Source organism: Anser cygnoides, chromosome 5, assembly GCF_040182565.1.
Source record: "Anser cygnoides isolate HZ-2024a breed goose chromosome 5, Taihu_goose_T2T_genome, whole genome shotgun sequence".
NCBI lineage: Eukaryota > Metazoa > Chordata > Aves > Anseriformes > Anatidae > Anser > Anser cygnoides.
In genome coordinates this window covers 41,923,975-41,938,476 of record NC_089877.1, presented here as the reverse complement: position 1 = coordinate 41,938,476, position 14,502 = coordinate 41,923,975, and the positions used below count along the sequence as shown (strand labels likewise).

General features: G+C 40.2%; 1 long non-coding RNA gene across 1 annotated transcript in view; it reads left to right on the top strand.

The window, feature by feature from the left end:
- Nucleotides 1-6,796: 6,796 nt before the first annotated feature.
- Nucleotides 6,797-14,502, top strand: part of LOC106038804 (uncharacterized) — a 35,867-nt gene continuing 28,161 nt past the window's right edge. The window contains exon 1 of the long non-coding RNA XR_001208834.3: nt 6,797-6,838. This is a non-coding gene — a long non-coding RNA (uncharacterized lncRNA). The remainder of the gene's footprint in view (nt 6,839-14,502) is intronic.

Sequence of the window (14,502 nt, the reverse complement as noted above, 5' to 3'; positions counted from 1 at the left end):
CAGTGGTATAAGTGGTGACTTTGCTGTGTGCGGAATCGAATGTGCATGCTAAGCCTCTGCAGGATCAGAGCTGTGGCTAAAGGAAGACATTATCTTCTGAGAAGAGATTTAGTACTTAACGTTAACAGATAAGCCCTGCCACACTTTGACTGCAATTTCATGTTTTTGTATAATTGCAGGAACAGGTCTGCTTCAGAGGAAACAGCAGTAAGGCTTTACATCTTCCCAGTTAGTGGGAATATTTTAATTGCTAGCATTACCTTTGGCAAACCTTAAGAGGGCAGTAGCTGCATAAGGTTTCTGGCCTGGTTTGGGTTCCAATTATGCTAGCTATTGGTGTAATCAAGGGTCTTTTATTTCTCTTTTGCACTGGTGTGAGTCAAATCAGTGTGTAATATGAGTTAAATTAAACTTTCCTTTGAATAACACAGAAGTGTTTTGTTTCTCTCTTCTGTCATTGTTTAAGCATTTATGATAAAAATGACAACCTTTTAAAGTAAACCACCTGTCCCAAGTATTTTTGATGTTTTAAGAAATAGTTTAGAAAGAAGAGCCACAAAGGACTGATTTAAAATATTTTAATGGAATAATCAGAAACTCCCCTAGGTGTAACTAAACATCTTCTTTTAAAAGGTTGGAAGAAAAAAAGTGCAAAAATAGCACAGAAGAGGAAATTCAGCTGAATTATCATTTTTTTTTTTTTGATTCCTGTCTTCAAAAAAGAACACAAAATAAGCAGAAATTAAATACATGGGTACAGATTTGCATTTTTTTTCCTATCTCTAAAAAGAGAAAAGTAGGATGAGATTGACTAAAAGAAATTATATGTGTTATATCTACGTGTCTGTACAAAGACTTGCCCAACACATTCAGCAGACTGGAACTAATGTAAGAAAACAATTATCTTGGAGGTGTAAAATGCCTAGAATAAAACTTGTTGGTCTGGAATTTTAGTGTTGAATGAATGCTTCTGATAATTCCAGGATCATTTAATTGAAAAAAATAATAATCATGGAATATACAAGGAATTATTAGTTCAGAGAACAAGAGGATACTCACATGCAATCACTGCTCTAGATGCTATGCAAGTGAGTTAAACAGCTCTAAGCAGAAAACTCAGCTGGGAATTGTAGTAAGACATGAAACACCTAAAACAGGCAAACCTGAGTGAGGAGGTCCAAAGTTTCAGGAAAGACAATGGTCTTGGAAGCCTGGAGCAGTCATGAGTGTCTTCACAGTTGAGGAAAGGTGCTTATGGATTGTAGGCATTGCAGAAGAAGTTCTTACAATGATAAAAATAGTGGCTTTGATGTGTGGAACTACTGAGAGTTATATGCTGTCCTCTTGTCCACAGAGCAAGTCATTTCTTTATGGAAAGCAGTCAGATTGGCCAGGCCTGATCTGTTCTTTGTAAATCCACACTTTTCCTCACTACCTTCTTGTTCTTCATTTGTTTGAAAACAGAAACTGGCTGCTCTTGGCTTGGACTGGCGTACGCTTCATTGGGTTAGAAACTGGCTGGGTAGCTGGGCCCAAAGAGTCGTTGTGAATGGAGTTAAATCCAGTTGGAGGCCGGTTACTAGTGGAGTCCCCCAGGGCTCAGTACTAGGGCCAGTTCTCTTTAATATCTTTATCAATGATCTGGATGAGGGGATTGAGTGCACCCTCAGTAAATTTGCAGACAACACCAAGTTAGGTGCGTGTCGATCTGCTTGAGGGTAGGAAGGCTCTGCAGGAGGATCTGGATAGGCTGGACGGATGGGCTGAGGTCAACTGCATGAAGTTCAAAAAGGCCAAGTGCCGGGTCCTGCACCTGGGGCGCAACAACCCCAGGCAGCGCTACGGGCTGGGAGATGAGTGGCTGGAAAGCTGCCTGGCCGAGAAGGACCTGGGAGTATTGGTTGATAGTCGGCTGAATATGAGCCAGCAGTGTGCCCAGGTGGCCAAGAAGGCCAACGGCATCCTGGCCTGTATAAGAAGCAGTGTGGCCAGCAGGTCTAGGGAAGAGATTGTCCCCCTGTACTCGGCTCTGGTGAGGCCGCACCTCGAGTACTGTGTTCAGTTTTGGGCCCCTCGCTACAAGAAGGACATGGAGGTGCTTGAGAGAGTCCAGAGAAGGGCAACGAAGCTGGTGAGGGGTCTGGAGAACAAGTTTTATGAGGAGCGGCTGAGGGAGCTGGGATTGTTCAGCCTGGAGAAGAGGAGGCTCAGGGGCGACCTCATCGCTCTCTACAGGTACCTTAAAGGAGGCTGTAGCGAGGTGGGGGTTGGTCTATTCTCCCACGTGTGTGGTGACAGGACGAGGGGGAATGGGCTAAAGTTGCACCAGGGGAGGTTTAGGTTGGATATTAGGAAGAACTTCTTTACTGAACGGGTTGTTAGGCATTGGAATGGGCTGCACAGGGAGGTGGTTGAGTCGCCATCCCTGGAGGTCTTTAAGAGACGTTTAGATGTTGAACTTAGTGCTATGGTTTAGTGGAGGACTTGTTAGTGTTAGGTCAGAGATTGGACTAGGTGATCTTGGAGGTCTCTTCCAACCTAGACGATTTTGTGATTCTGTGAAGATGTGCTGCATGATCTTTCTAGGTACTGAGTGGAAGTTGGCGAATGTTTAGTTCTTCAGATCTTCCTCTGTACCCTTCTTAAAGATGAGTGGAACTTTAGCCCTTTTCCATGGATCATCATCATGATCTGAGGATGATGTGTCTTCACAATCACATCACTCAGTTTTTTCACCATCCTTGCGTAGATCCTACCTATCCCCATAAATATGAATATACCCTGTTTCTCAAAATAGTCCCCAGCTCTTCTGCCTTTGCTTGTTCTCCTTTCTCAAACTGTGCAGGTATGTGAGGAGATCTGGGAACTTTGTGAAGACTGAAGCGAAAGAAAGACATTGAGTATTTCAACCTTTGCTATGTTGTCTGCCACCAGGTTGTCTCCTCCACTGAGCAACAGCTTCATGTTTTCTTTGAACTTCAGTTTGCTACTAGTGTACTTACAGAATTGTTTTCCTTTGACCTTTTATACCCCTCAGCAGCCTAAGATCCAAGTGAGCTCTGTCTTTCCTGATACCATCCCTAATTGCCCAAGCAGTGCTTTTATACTCCTGTTTTGTCACCGATCCTTGTTTCTGCTTCTTGCATATTGTCTTTTTTTTTTTTGCATTTTAACTCATTAACAGTTCCTTGATTTGCTGATTGGGCCTTCTGCCCAAATTTCTGGTTGTATACAAAATTAGTGCAGTCTTTAATAAGAGTTAGAGGGTATTCTGTTAGAACATTGATCTTTTTGTTATTTTTAGAATATGTTCTGGCACTGGCCAAATTTAAGATCTTGCGACAAAGTTTTTATGACAATTCTGCCCTCTAGAAACCCCTTTAAATCTGAGCGATTGCCCTCTGTTTCTTCTTTCAGTAACTAATTTGCAGTTTTTCCTTAATGCAATGCAGATATAGTTAAGAAGACGCTCACTTCTAACCTTTGCAAGAAGCAAATGTAACTTGGATTCATCTGACCTATCTTTATTCAGATCACTAATGCATACCTACAATATTTCTAAGTCTGTAATATTCTATATCATGGAATGTGTTTATTGTACACGCATATGACATAAGGGCACAACTTTTGGTGGACTCAGCTTTTGATAAACCAATACTTTTCTCTTTGAACAAGATAATAGAAGTAGTTTTATATATATGAGGAATTTAGAGACCTCCTGATGTTCTTTCCATATCAAATGGAATTAGGTGATTTTTTTTTTTTAAATTTAAATTTAAATTTAAATTTTTATTTTTTTTTTCTCTGGGGGAAATAGAGGCATTGAAGGTAAGGTTCTTTCGCAGCATGAAGGCAAGATTTGGATGATGTTCCATACCATATAGTTGATGGGGAGAGTGGGCTTGGCAATGAAAAAAAAAAAAGCTGTGGTTTTGTCTGAAGGAAAAAATGACATGAACAAGCTGATAGTGGCAACTTTTGATCACCAAAAGAAATTTCAGATTCATCAGTGGAGGTACCAATATGTTCATTCTCCATTCTGGGGTGGCAGGAAATAGATTGAAACATTGCTTGTTTTGTTTTTATTTTTAAAGGATTATTCAAAACAGATAAAATTATGTGATTTAAATAAATTGAATAACCAAAACCAAGCAATGTAAAAGTACCTTCTACTAACATCCAGTGATGACTCTGATAAGGGCATGATTCAATTTCAATTCCCAAACAGCTTCTGCATGCTGAAGTTAGACTGCGGAAGTTGCTGTAGCCATGAAGCAGCAGTTCTTACTGTGCAATTGAATTAGCTCATTTCATAAACTCTTGATGCAGAGGCAGAGGCTCAATTTTGACTTACAGCATGAAACATCTGTTACAGGGAGTTAGCTGTGAACAGCTAACAGAGCTATGGGAACAGGCAGTAAGACAGTTGCTTTGTGTAATATTTCACTTCTGTTTCTTGTATTGCATCAAGACCTCACTTTGAAATAAAGCTGTTTATGTCGTTTATATGTCTATGGTAAGTAAGATGAAGTAGGAAATTTTGAGACAATTACAAGATTTTTTTCTCATCAAGTATGGGCAACTACAATGACAGACAACTGGAGATTTACTGTGTATTTAATCCAAAAAAAAAAAAAAAGAAGAAAGATTGTCATTGAAAAAGAAGAATATTGTCATTGAAGATTGTCATTTTTAGAAGCCCTGCTTGTTTGCTAGCTAGTGCTCTACTGAGGCTGCTATAAGGTAGAGTGACCATGTAGTGAGGTGGCACTGGGATGAAATTACAGAGCAATGCAAGTGCTGTCCGATGGAAGGTACAGCCTGAATGACTTCTAGGGATAGCACCGGGGAGACCAGACCTGGATCCGCAACTTCTCTCTGGTTGGCTGAGACACAAGGGCAAAGCAGGCTGTGGGTGAGAGGTCTGGACAAGATGGAGGCCATGTGAAGACTGTGAAGGATTTCAGCCTGCAGACTCAGACAGGGGAGCACCCTCACCCCACAGACCTTGGAGACGTACAATTTGAGCGGGGTGGTGGAGTCGCTCAAAAATTTTGTTCACCAGCATCAGGCTATAGGCACCACAAACAGCTTGCTGCAGTCATGGCCACTCATTGGCCTCTGCCTTTGGTCTCCCAGTTCAGGCTGAGGCATAATCATGCCCCTGGGCACAGGGCCCTGGAAATGCCACCCCTACAGCTGCTGCCCCCTGGCCTTCACTCCCTGTGCTGTGTCCCGCCTGACCCCCTGCACCTCCCCAGGCCGGCTGCCCACCCTGCCTGGTGTGAGGGTGGTGGAGGCCCGGCTGCTCTAGCTTCAGTGTTGGGTGGAAGAAGTGTTTGTTGGGGCCTCCTGGTGTTTGGCTTTTTCTCGTGAAACACAAGAACCCAGGTCCCCCCACATGTGGATGCATTCAATCTCTTCCCAGCTCAACAGATGAGTCCTAAGATACAATGTGGATACCACAAACACAAGAAAGCCCTTCATGTTTGCGGGCGGTTGTGTAGCCATGTGAGGGGCTAAATGCCAGGCCTTCTGTTGTCTGGCTGTGGAGGTGCCAGTGTAGCCATTTCCTCCATCATGCAAAGTCACTGAAGAACCGCTCTGCCTGGGCCTCATGCCGTGGCGACATGACTAACTCCAAGTGCATGAGGAAACACAAGATGGCTGCACACTTGTGGTGAATCCAGACCTCCCCACAGGTACCAGCAGGACCTGAGAGAAGTTACCATTTAAAACTGCCCTTTGATTTTATAGTGAGGGAGAGGTTAGAAAGTACATTTTGAGAGGTTTGGGTATGGTGCTGCTCCTATGCTAACACTGCCATTGCTTATTCTAGGATTGGACAGAACGTGGTCCAGCTCTTTTGAGTCATTTTTTGAAGAACGGTTCAGTAGGTTACTACAGAACTTGGAAAAGAGCATTCAACTTGATTTTTGGAAATAAGGGCACTGATGGACATTATCTAATAGGTAGAGAAGGAAAGAAGTAATTTGGAGAGAATTCCATGCTTTCTAAAGTACCGATAGTTTAGCTTCTTTGTACTACTGTAATATACCTCACATCTAGGACCTAAAGCAGTATGGCAGATTTCCCTGCTTTCTTTAGCGTAGCTTACTTATTTAATGTGACTGCATCCCCAAATGGAATTAGGTGACTGTGTTCAAAGCACAATGCTGATTAAAATCAAAGCTATCTATTTTTTTGTATATTAAGTATATGGCTTTGAAAAGTAGCCCAACTTTTACTTAAATTAAATAAAAACCATAGCCATCCAATGGAAGTTTGCATTGCTATTATCTAGGGTTTTCACCAGTCATAAACAACAAGAATTAAAATGTTTTTGAAATTAATGGGACAAAACATGGAAAAAGAGATAATGACATCTGGCCTAGAGACTGGGAGAGCAGACCTCTTGCCTACCTAGAGCTACTGCTCTAAGCAGGCTACCAGCAGGACATAGAGAAGTTTGGAAAACATAATAGAGGTAGATGATTTTATGTTACTGCCACACTCTTTTATGGTAGAAGATAGATAAATACTAACTGAAAACTCCTGAAGTTTCACATGCAGGAGGGTCAGGACAACTAGAAGCTGGCTCCTTTACCTTCTTTGAGGCAGTTCAAGTAATTGGGGCTTAGGACCACAGGGTTCATGCATTTATTATTCCTTCTGCTTTTCCAGGTGTATGACATCTAGTGGCAGCTGTAGCTTGTAAGACCTTGGAGACACTGTCAGCTTTATTGGGCAACAGCATGAAGGTAAATTTTCAGTAGCATTTTGCAAATTCGTGTTAGGCAAAGCGGTTAGCAGTCTTGCTTTTGTGATCTGACAAAAGGTAAACTTTTTTTTTTTTCCTAGGGAGAGTTGGAAGATGTTTTTATGAGTTGGAGCCCTTATTTCCCATTAGACTAAAGTCTATTACCTTGACTTTTAGTTGCTGAATGTCATAGTAGTTTGGCATCGTAGTGTCTAGGCTTAATCTGGATATTTATTTGTTCTGGTGGTATAGTGCTTTACTGAAATGGTGAAAGGATTACAGTCCTGTAGTACAGGCTTAGTTTGTTGGATGTACAGTCACAAGTTGGTCAGAAAGATTTCTGGAGAAAGTGCTAGTAAATGTTCTTTGATGAAGTAGAAACTTTAAATGGACTTTCTGTTTTAGGGAGTGATGCCAATCCTTTAATTAAGAATAGCTGAATAATCAAGGGTACTATATTGTCATTGGGGATCTGTTAATACTCTGATGACCCAATTTTTGCTTTGGTAAGGAGTAAAAGCTAACTTCAAAAGGGATGTCCTTGTACTGATTTTCTTTTTTTAATTACATGGATTTTTCTGTCCAGATTCAAATTGTTAGATGTTGTAAAGCGCTTTCACACAGGAAAAACTACTCAAATGGATTTTTTATGTGTTTGTTTTCTTTAGTCTTACTGGTAGGAGTTGAAACTGTTGAGATCTTTAAAGTGTGTTTCTTATGCTTATTGAATCAATTGCTCTACTGATTTGTAGATAGAAGTGTTTTATATGCTTAAACAATAGAACAATAAAGTTTCCAGTACTGCCCTCTGTGTTCCATCTTTCCATCCAGTCTTTTTTCTTACCTTTTAGCACATGCATGTACTATCATAGTTTTGTTAAATGTATCACTATTATTGCACTATTGTTGTGTGTGTGATATAAACTATTGTAGAAGAAGAAAAACCCAACCGTACATTTGATTAGGACAAAAGCTCATTATATAAAGTCTTAATTTACATTTTGTTTTCCCAGTAGATTGTGCAAGCTGGCAGTAGCCCAGTCACTTTTGTAACGTAGTTATTCTATGCTTGGACAGCAAAACCCATAAATTTAGATCAATCTAAATAAAATCATGACAATGTAGAGATATTAAGAAAAACTATAGCTGTTTTCTGAGCAGTTTCTACTGCTTTCTAGTAGTCTAGCTGAGAGCTCACAGAAACAGCTTTTACCAAGAGACCGAGTGCTAGATCGTTTGCACCACCACCCTTCTTGCCTGAGGAATCCTTCTGAGTTAAGTAAAGTTACAAGATAGTAAGATTAGTGAAAACACTAGGAGAACAGACGTGAAATAGCAGATTAGATGCTGCTATACTCAGTACTTTTGTATTTGCTGTTTTGTTTTCACTTGCAAATACCACGTGGTTACAGTGCTTTTGAGACTTTCTTAGTCACCAAATAGTACAGTGGAGACAAAGAGGAGACCCCTGAGCTGTCTCATGGGTTCAATACCCAGCTGAAAGGGGTAGTTGCTGCAACCGTGTTTGAAACTACAACTTGCAGTTATAATCTGGTTGGACAGTGAACAGAAAATAATCAGCTATAATCTCACCTCTAAAAATGGTAGGGGAAGGAAAATATTTCAAAATTTTTCTTCAGACCACTGAATGCCTGCCACTAAAAGCCTTCAAGCCTTCAGGACACTAACTTCTCAAGGGTATGATCTTAAGTATGATGGATTCTTTCACAGTCAGTGGAAAGTGAGGAAGATGCTATCTTCAGCAAGGCCTTCAGGTTTCAACAGTATCAGCATGTACTATGCAGGAGATTCTACTGATGACTGCAGTCCACACACTGTAATGTCTTGATTAGAGCAGTTTCTTGGCACAATCAGATAAAAATAGGTGGACAATTGAGATTCTTACTCTGAAACAATGTAGAAGGGTCTCTTGAAATAAAGTCTTCAAAAAGAGATTAAACTTACCTTTTATTTGCTTATAAATGAGGTATAAACTTGTGATTTAATGATCTCGTTCACATTACATGAGTATTTTTCATGGTGCCTTCTCAGACTGAATCTTCATTAACTATTTAGTAGGTAACTTTTTTGAACCACATTGAATGTGTGTTCCTTTCATCTCCTCTGTTAGCAATGACTTGTTCCTAATTTATTCAGAGCCTATTGACTGTGTATGCTGTGTTGAAAATAATGTGGCATAGGCAGTTTTCCATTAAGTCATGGAATAACAAGTTGTGAAAGCTCCAGTAAATGAAATATAAAAAAGCAAGGTGGAAGCTACACAGCTAGGCTGTCTTTTGTAGTGTTTTGTGAGCGTTAAGTGAATTCCTTGGATACAGATATAGTATTCTTGCCATTACAATTTTTAATGGGTATGTTTTCATCAGTCCTTTCTCCTAGGTCATTCAAATGAAAAAGACTCTAAAGCAGAGAGTGATACTTTTTATTTTTGGTGACTTGATAACTTAGTTATTGTATTAGTATTAGCAAATCTAATGATCCTCATACAATAAGAGAGGAACAAGCCCAGATAAATGGCCTGCTCATATGAATTAGCTAAAAGGATTTGTAATCTATTTACATGAAGAAAGCTTTTGAAAAGCTTTCTGGAAAAAGATACCCGTAGTAATAGGTGCGATGCTAAAACCAGACAACAAAAAGATGGTGATGTAAAGGGCAAAAATAGTCACTGACACTAGTGGGAGATGTACTGGCCTCAAATCCTCTTGCAGAGATAGAAGCATGAAGCTGAATTCAGCTTTCTTGAGTTGCCGACCACATCAGGAGCATAAAAATCCTTAACTCTACTGGCTCCTCCTTACACCTTTGGACAAGGGGTCTAAAGAATATAGTAGCTACCTGTGATGTTAAGAGCCTGCTTTCAACTGCTGTAGTCAGCAGCCTTTGTGTATGTCTGTTCAGACCACCTCTGGCAGCTCAGGAGCATTTTATTCTCTTTCAAGATCTCCGTTTTAGACTCCCTGAGGGCATCCTGTTAACTACTAAGGGTAAGAGAAAGCACCTCTTTCATCTTGTCTCCATTTAAAATGTATGGAAGGGCCTTCAGCACGTAGCAAAATGTTATAAAGAGCTTCAAGCTATCAGCTTGTGTGGAGGAATTGGAAAGGAGAGGTAGCTTGTCAAGTAAAGAGAACTCTGAATACTAATCGTGATGGTGATATACAGCAGGTTTCTTTGGGCTGTTCTGGAAACACACTGAGAGGTCTACTTAGAAGTAGTGAAGTGCTCTAAATCCTATTGGATTTGGGAGGTCAAGGGTGTGTCAACAGCCAATTACAGCTTACTTGAGGTGGAAAGCCATGGGTGCATTAAGTCGTGTGTCTGTGGCAAGGAAGCTTGAAGATACTAAATTGGTAGATGTAGTCTGCTTTCTGTTTTTAGAAAGTTCCGTTGTTTCTTCTCAGACCATGGATGCTATTACTGCTGTTTGCCAATTGATATGTTTAGCTTCTGGTAAATTTGAAAAGAACACAACTAGTTAAATACATCTTTAAGTGCATACCACCTGTTTTACACTCATGATCTTAGGTAGAATATGAACGTTTCATGTGTCACTGAAGAAGATAGCTGGCAAAATGAAAATGAAATTTGAGTCTTTAGTTTTATGGTTGCTACAGTGTGCATCATGGCTGTGCTTCAAATATTGTTCCTAAAACTCATTAATCTGTAATTAAATCTGACCAAGTGTACCCTAAACCTTACCCCAATGTGGTCGTGGGTGTTAGGTCACAGAAAGTCTTCTGTAAAGCTGCACCACAGATTAGTATAGGAGATCTAGGTTTGTGATAATCTGTTGCTGTATTTCAAGCCCTTTCATCGTATTTCTTTTGCTGTTAGGAATTCCAGTAGTCTATCAAACCAAGCAGAGCTGGTGTGCAATCATGCTGATTGACAATAAATGCAAATCATTGTTCCTGAAGTGTTGTCCAATTACTGGTTTTAACTATATGGTTAATGGCCTATCTCAGCAAAGTCTCAACCCTAATTGTAGCTAGGTGGTACAGCTGGAACCAATGTGAGAGCCTATCTAACAGCTAAGGGCAGCGTCTGGACTTGTCCTTTTTGAAGCTCTGGTGTTTTGAAGTTGGACAGTGCTAACTACTCCTTTCCTTGGTAAAACCAGGGTAGATCTTAATTTATACATGAGGTCTTCATTGAAAATTTACCTGAGAGACTGCAAGAATACTGCAGTCTTGCTAAGGCTGGCTTTTCTGTTTGGTAAAGCTGGTTTTGATAAACCAGAGAAACTGGTTAAATGCAAAAGCTGGTAAGAAACTTGGTCAAGTGTAAATCTGTGTGCTGATGGAAGGCACTGTTCAAAGCAGTGTTAAACCCCTCCCTGCCTATAACAGAGAAATGCAACTTTGAGGAGTAGGTGATCTTTGAATGTGTCTTGAACAACCTGATAATTGTGAAAGATTTTTAATTTTTCCAGCAGCTTTATCAGCCTGAGTTTCTACTGAAAATTAGCTAACAGTATCCTCCAAGTCCTTGACCCGCATTATCTTTCTGTTTTCGATAACACTTGGTTTATCTGTGTCTTAAGCCTAATCTCCTAAAGCAGGAAAACTGGCAGAGCTGTGTGTTAGCTTTTGCTCATTGAGAGTGTCTTTCTCCTGGAAAAGTATGCAGGCATTTAACTCCTCCAAGCACTGGATTTATGCAATCAACCAAAAACTGAATGGGGAATCTGGAAATCTGTTCCTAAATCTATGCTGCTGCTTTCTGCTGGCTCCTCTGTGAGACTAATAATGGTACTGGAATGCATCCAGTGCTGTGAGGCCCAGCACTCTCCATGCAGATCAGGATTAAGAATGTGTTGCAACAACGAGTTCCAGGTGTTAGATCCATGTGGCAAAGTCCTTGGAGCTCTAACTACGCATGCATGTGTGGTCGAAGACTGTGTGCATTTCAGTGTAGAAAATGATATTTTGTTTTCTTCAGAGTAGCAGGACACATGGATACCTGAAGACACCTGTATACTTGAATTTTGAGTAGTAAGTTGCATCTTGGGTGTTCCTACTATGTAAACCTTAACACTTGGTATGCCTTTTATCCTCCATGTAGTAATCTGTCTTCATAACTCTTCTGAGCAGATGTGCAGCCAGGGGTCCCATCTACAGAGGCTTTTGATATCCCATTTTCCCCTGAGCTGCATGTTCTCTTTTATGATCAACATACGAAAACAAGACTTTTTTTCTTATTATCTGCTTTGTATACTACCTGAAAGTTACAAAAATCCTGTGACAATTGTTCGAACTCGGAGAACAGGCTGGAAGTCACATTAAGCCTCTAGACTCAGGTTGTTGAGGAAATTCTTGTCCCTCTTGCACCACCTTTTCCCTTCCCCTGTCTGCTCCCTCCTCCACCCCAATCTTCTTTGCTTTTCTGTTTTAAAGTTTTCTGAGAGTTTTATCCTAGCTGAAATCTTCAAATGAGATTTAAACAGCCCCTGCCCCTTAAATTGTCAGCTGTGTTGACTTTTTTTAGAATCCATTCTGGATCTTTCCTCTCATAGTATTTTTGTGGCACAACGTATAGACACTATGGAGTTCATTTCTTTAATAATCTGTACGTACAACCGTATTATAAAATGCATCCTAGACTGAGAAAACTAACTCAGAGAGCAAAACCGAGAAAGCCTAGAGCACTAATTGATTAGGGAATGGATTATCTCCCTTCTTTAAGAGGAAGCAAACAACTTGTGTTTGCTTTATTAAAAAGCTGTTGTTCAGTGATGTTGATATATCCTCTGCAAAAACAGGCAGCTTCTTCGTGCTGCAAACTGATGAACACATTCAGGGAACAGTTCCTGCTTGTTTTTGTTCAGGCTATACTTGATCCCATGTGGACTGTGCTCTGAAAAAGGCCTTTGGCTCCCACAGTCAATCAAATCTAGCTTCAGTACTAACTTAAGCTAGAAAACATTATTAAAACTACTCATCTATAGCAGGAGCTTGTTCATGATGCATTCCTCTGTTACAATCCCTCTCATTCTGCACACCTTTAAAAGGTGTATGGAGCTGACTTCTTGTAGTTACAGAACAAAAAAAGGGCAAATTTTTCTCTCCAAAAAAGTTTTGACTCCATTAACCACTATATTGTGATATCCACCTAAGATGGTCTTTTTCTGTGTGTGTGTTTGGGTATGATACTACTTCATCCACTCTTTGCTTTCAGGAAACAGTGAAGATATTAACAGGGATATGTATAATGTTCTGGTCAAAATGATAAAATTCTCCCGAGCTGTGGCTTTTTTGCCATTAAAACTTTCTCTGTTTCTATTGTAAAAACTAATGATAAAATATGAACTTCCAGACAGGTTGATTCAAGTCACCAGAGAGGTAAAGCTTGGATCTCAGTTGTTTTTGCATGCTGAATCCAGTATCGCTGCATCTTCCTTACAACATTTTGTGAACCTAGGTGAGTTCAGCTCTCACTCTGCATGCCCCTGACTGTGGTGTATCTCCCCTTTGGAATGTGCTAGTGAAATACCAGTCAGTTTCTGGTAATGAGCATAGGTTTTTATTTCAAATAATATTGGCTCAAGTTTACATTGGAAACTTTCAGCAGTTTATCTAGACCCTCCTTGGAATTTGGTTCATTCATTCAGGAGGGCATTCTGCTTTCCAGAGACTCCCAAATCCTGTATGGTTTACAGAGAGAGGTGTCAGGAAAATGCTCTAATTCCTTTTCTATGTTGGGCATATAATGATGTGGAGGCAGTTGGATGCTAATGTAAAGTGACTCCTCAGCTTATAAATGAGCATGTAAATTCAACTTGTTTTACTGGGAATAGGCTTTGACAGTGGTGTTTTTGAATATTCTTATCAGGTGAGTTGTTTATATGCACAAATTCTATTCATCATCAAATCTTAAGTGCAATAGCTCTGAAATACATTCCTTCCTTCCTGTAGAAAATGACTACAAATTTTAACACATTGAAACAATTCCTAGAAGTGTGCTATTTTGAACGTGCTTTTCAAATGTGCAAGTGAATCCCAGCGACATCTAGACACGTACTTAGTATTCTTTGAAGCTCACTTTAACTTGGGGGTACGTGGAATCACAAACATCCAGAAAACAAAGAGTGCTTCAAAACATTTCATTGTTTCATAAGAAGATACTTTGCTGGCAAACAGTGTTCCCTGTGGTATATTCTTCTGGTCCAAATACTCAGAATACCTTCCAGAGACCAACTCCTATTACAAAAGCAATAAATGCACCTTACACTTGCATTGTGACTCCTGTGGCAGATTTATAGGTACCAGCCAGTTGTGTGTGCTCATAGCTTTTGGGAACTTTGGGATGAAATCATACCTTTGGGTTCTTGGAGCCTTCCAAAAATCTGGAATGCTCTTGAAGATGATTGGGAAGAGGGCAAGTAAAATGATTGGGTGGCGTAGAAGGGAAATAATATTATTTGTCAGCTAAAGAGTAGAACAGCAATTGATAGATGCTGTTAATGACCACAGAAACAAAACCAACTTAATGAAATACTCTGTAACTTTTTGTTAAGGAAATGTACTGCACTGAAAATCTTTGATTATATAATGAAGAGACTATTATCCCAGCTGCAGGTTAGAAATATACCACCTGTGTTTCGTGCAAATTGCCTCCAGCTTGGTGGTGCAGATGAGGCAGGCTGGACAGATGATTTTGCCTCTGCCACTGCCAATAGTCCCTGACTCAAGGGAACAATGTTGTGTGAGAGCAGGCTG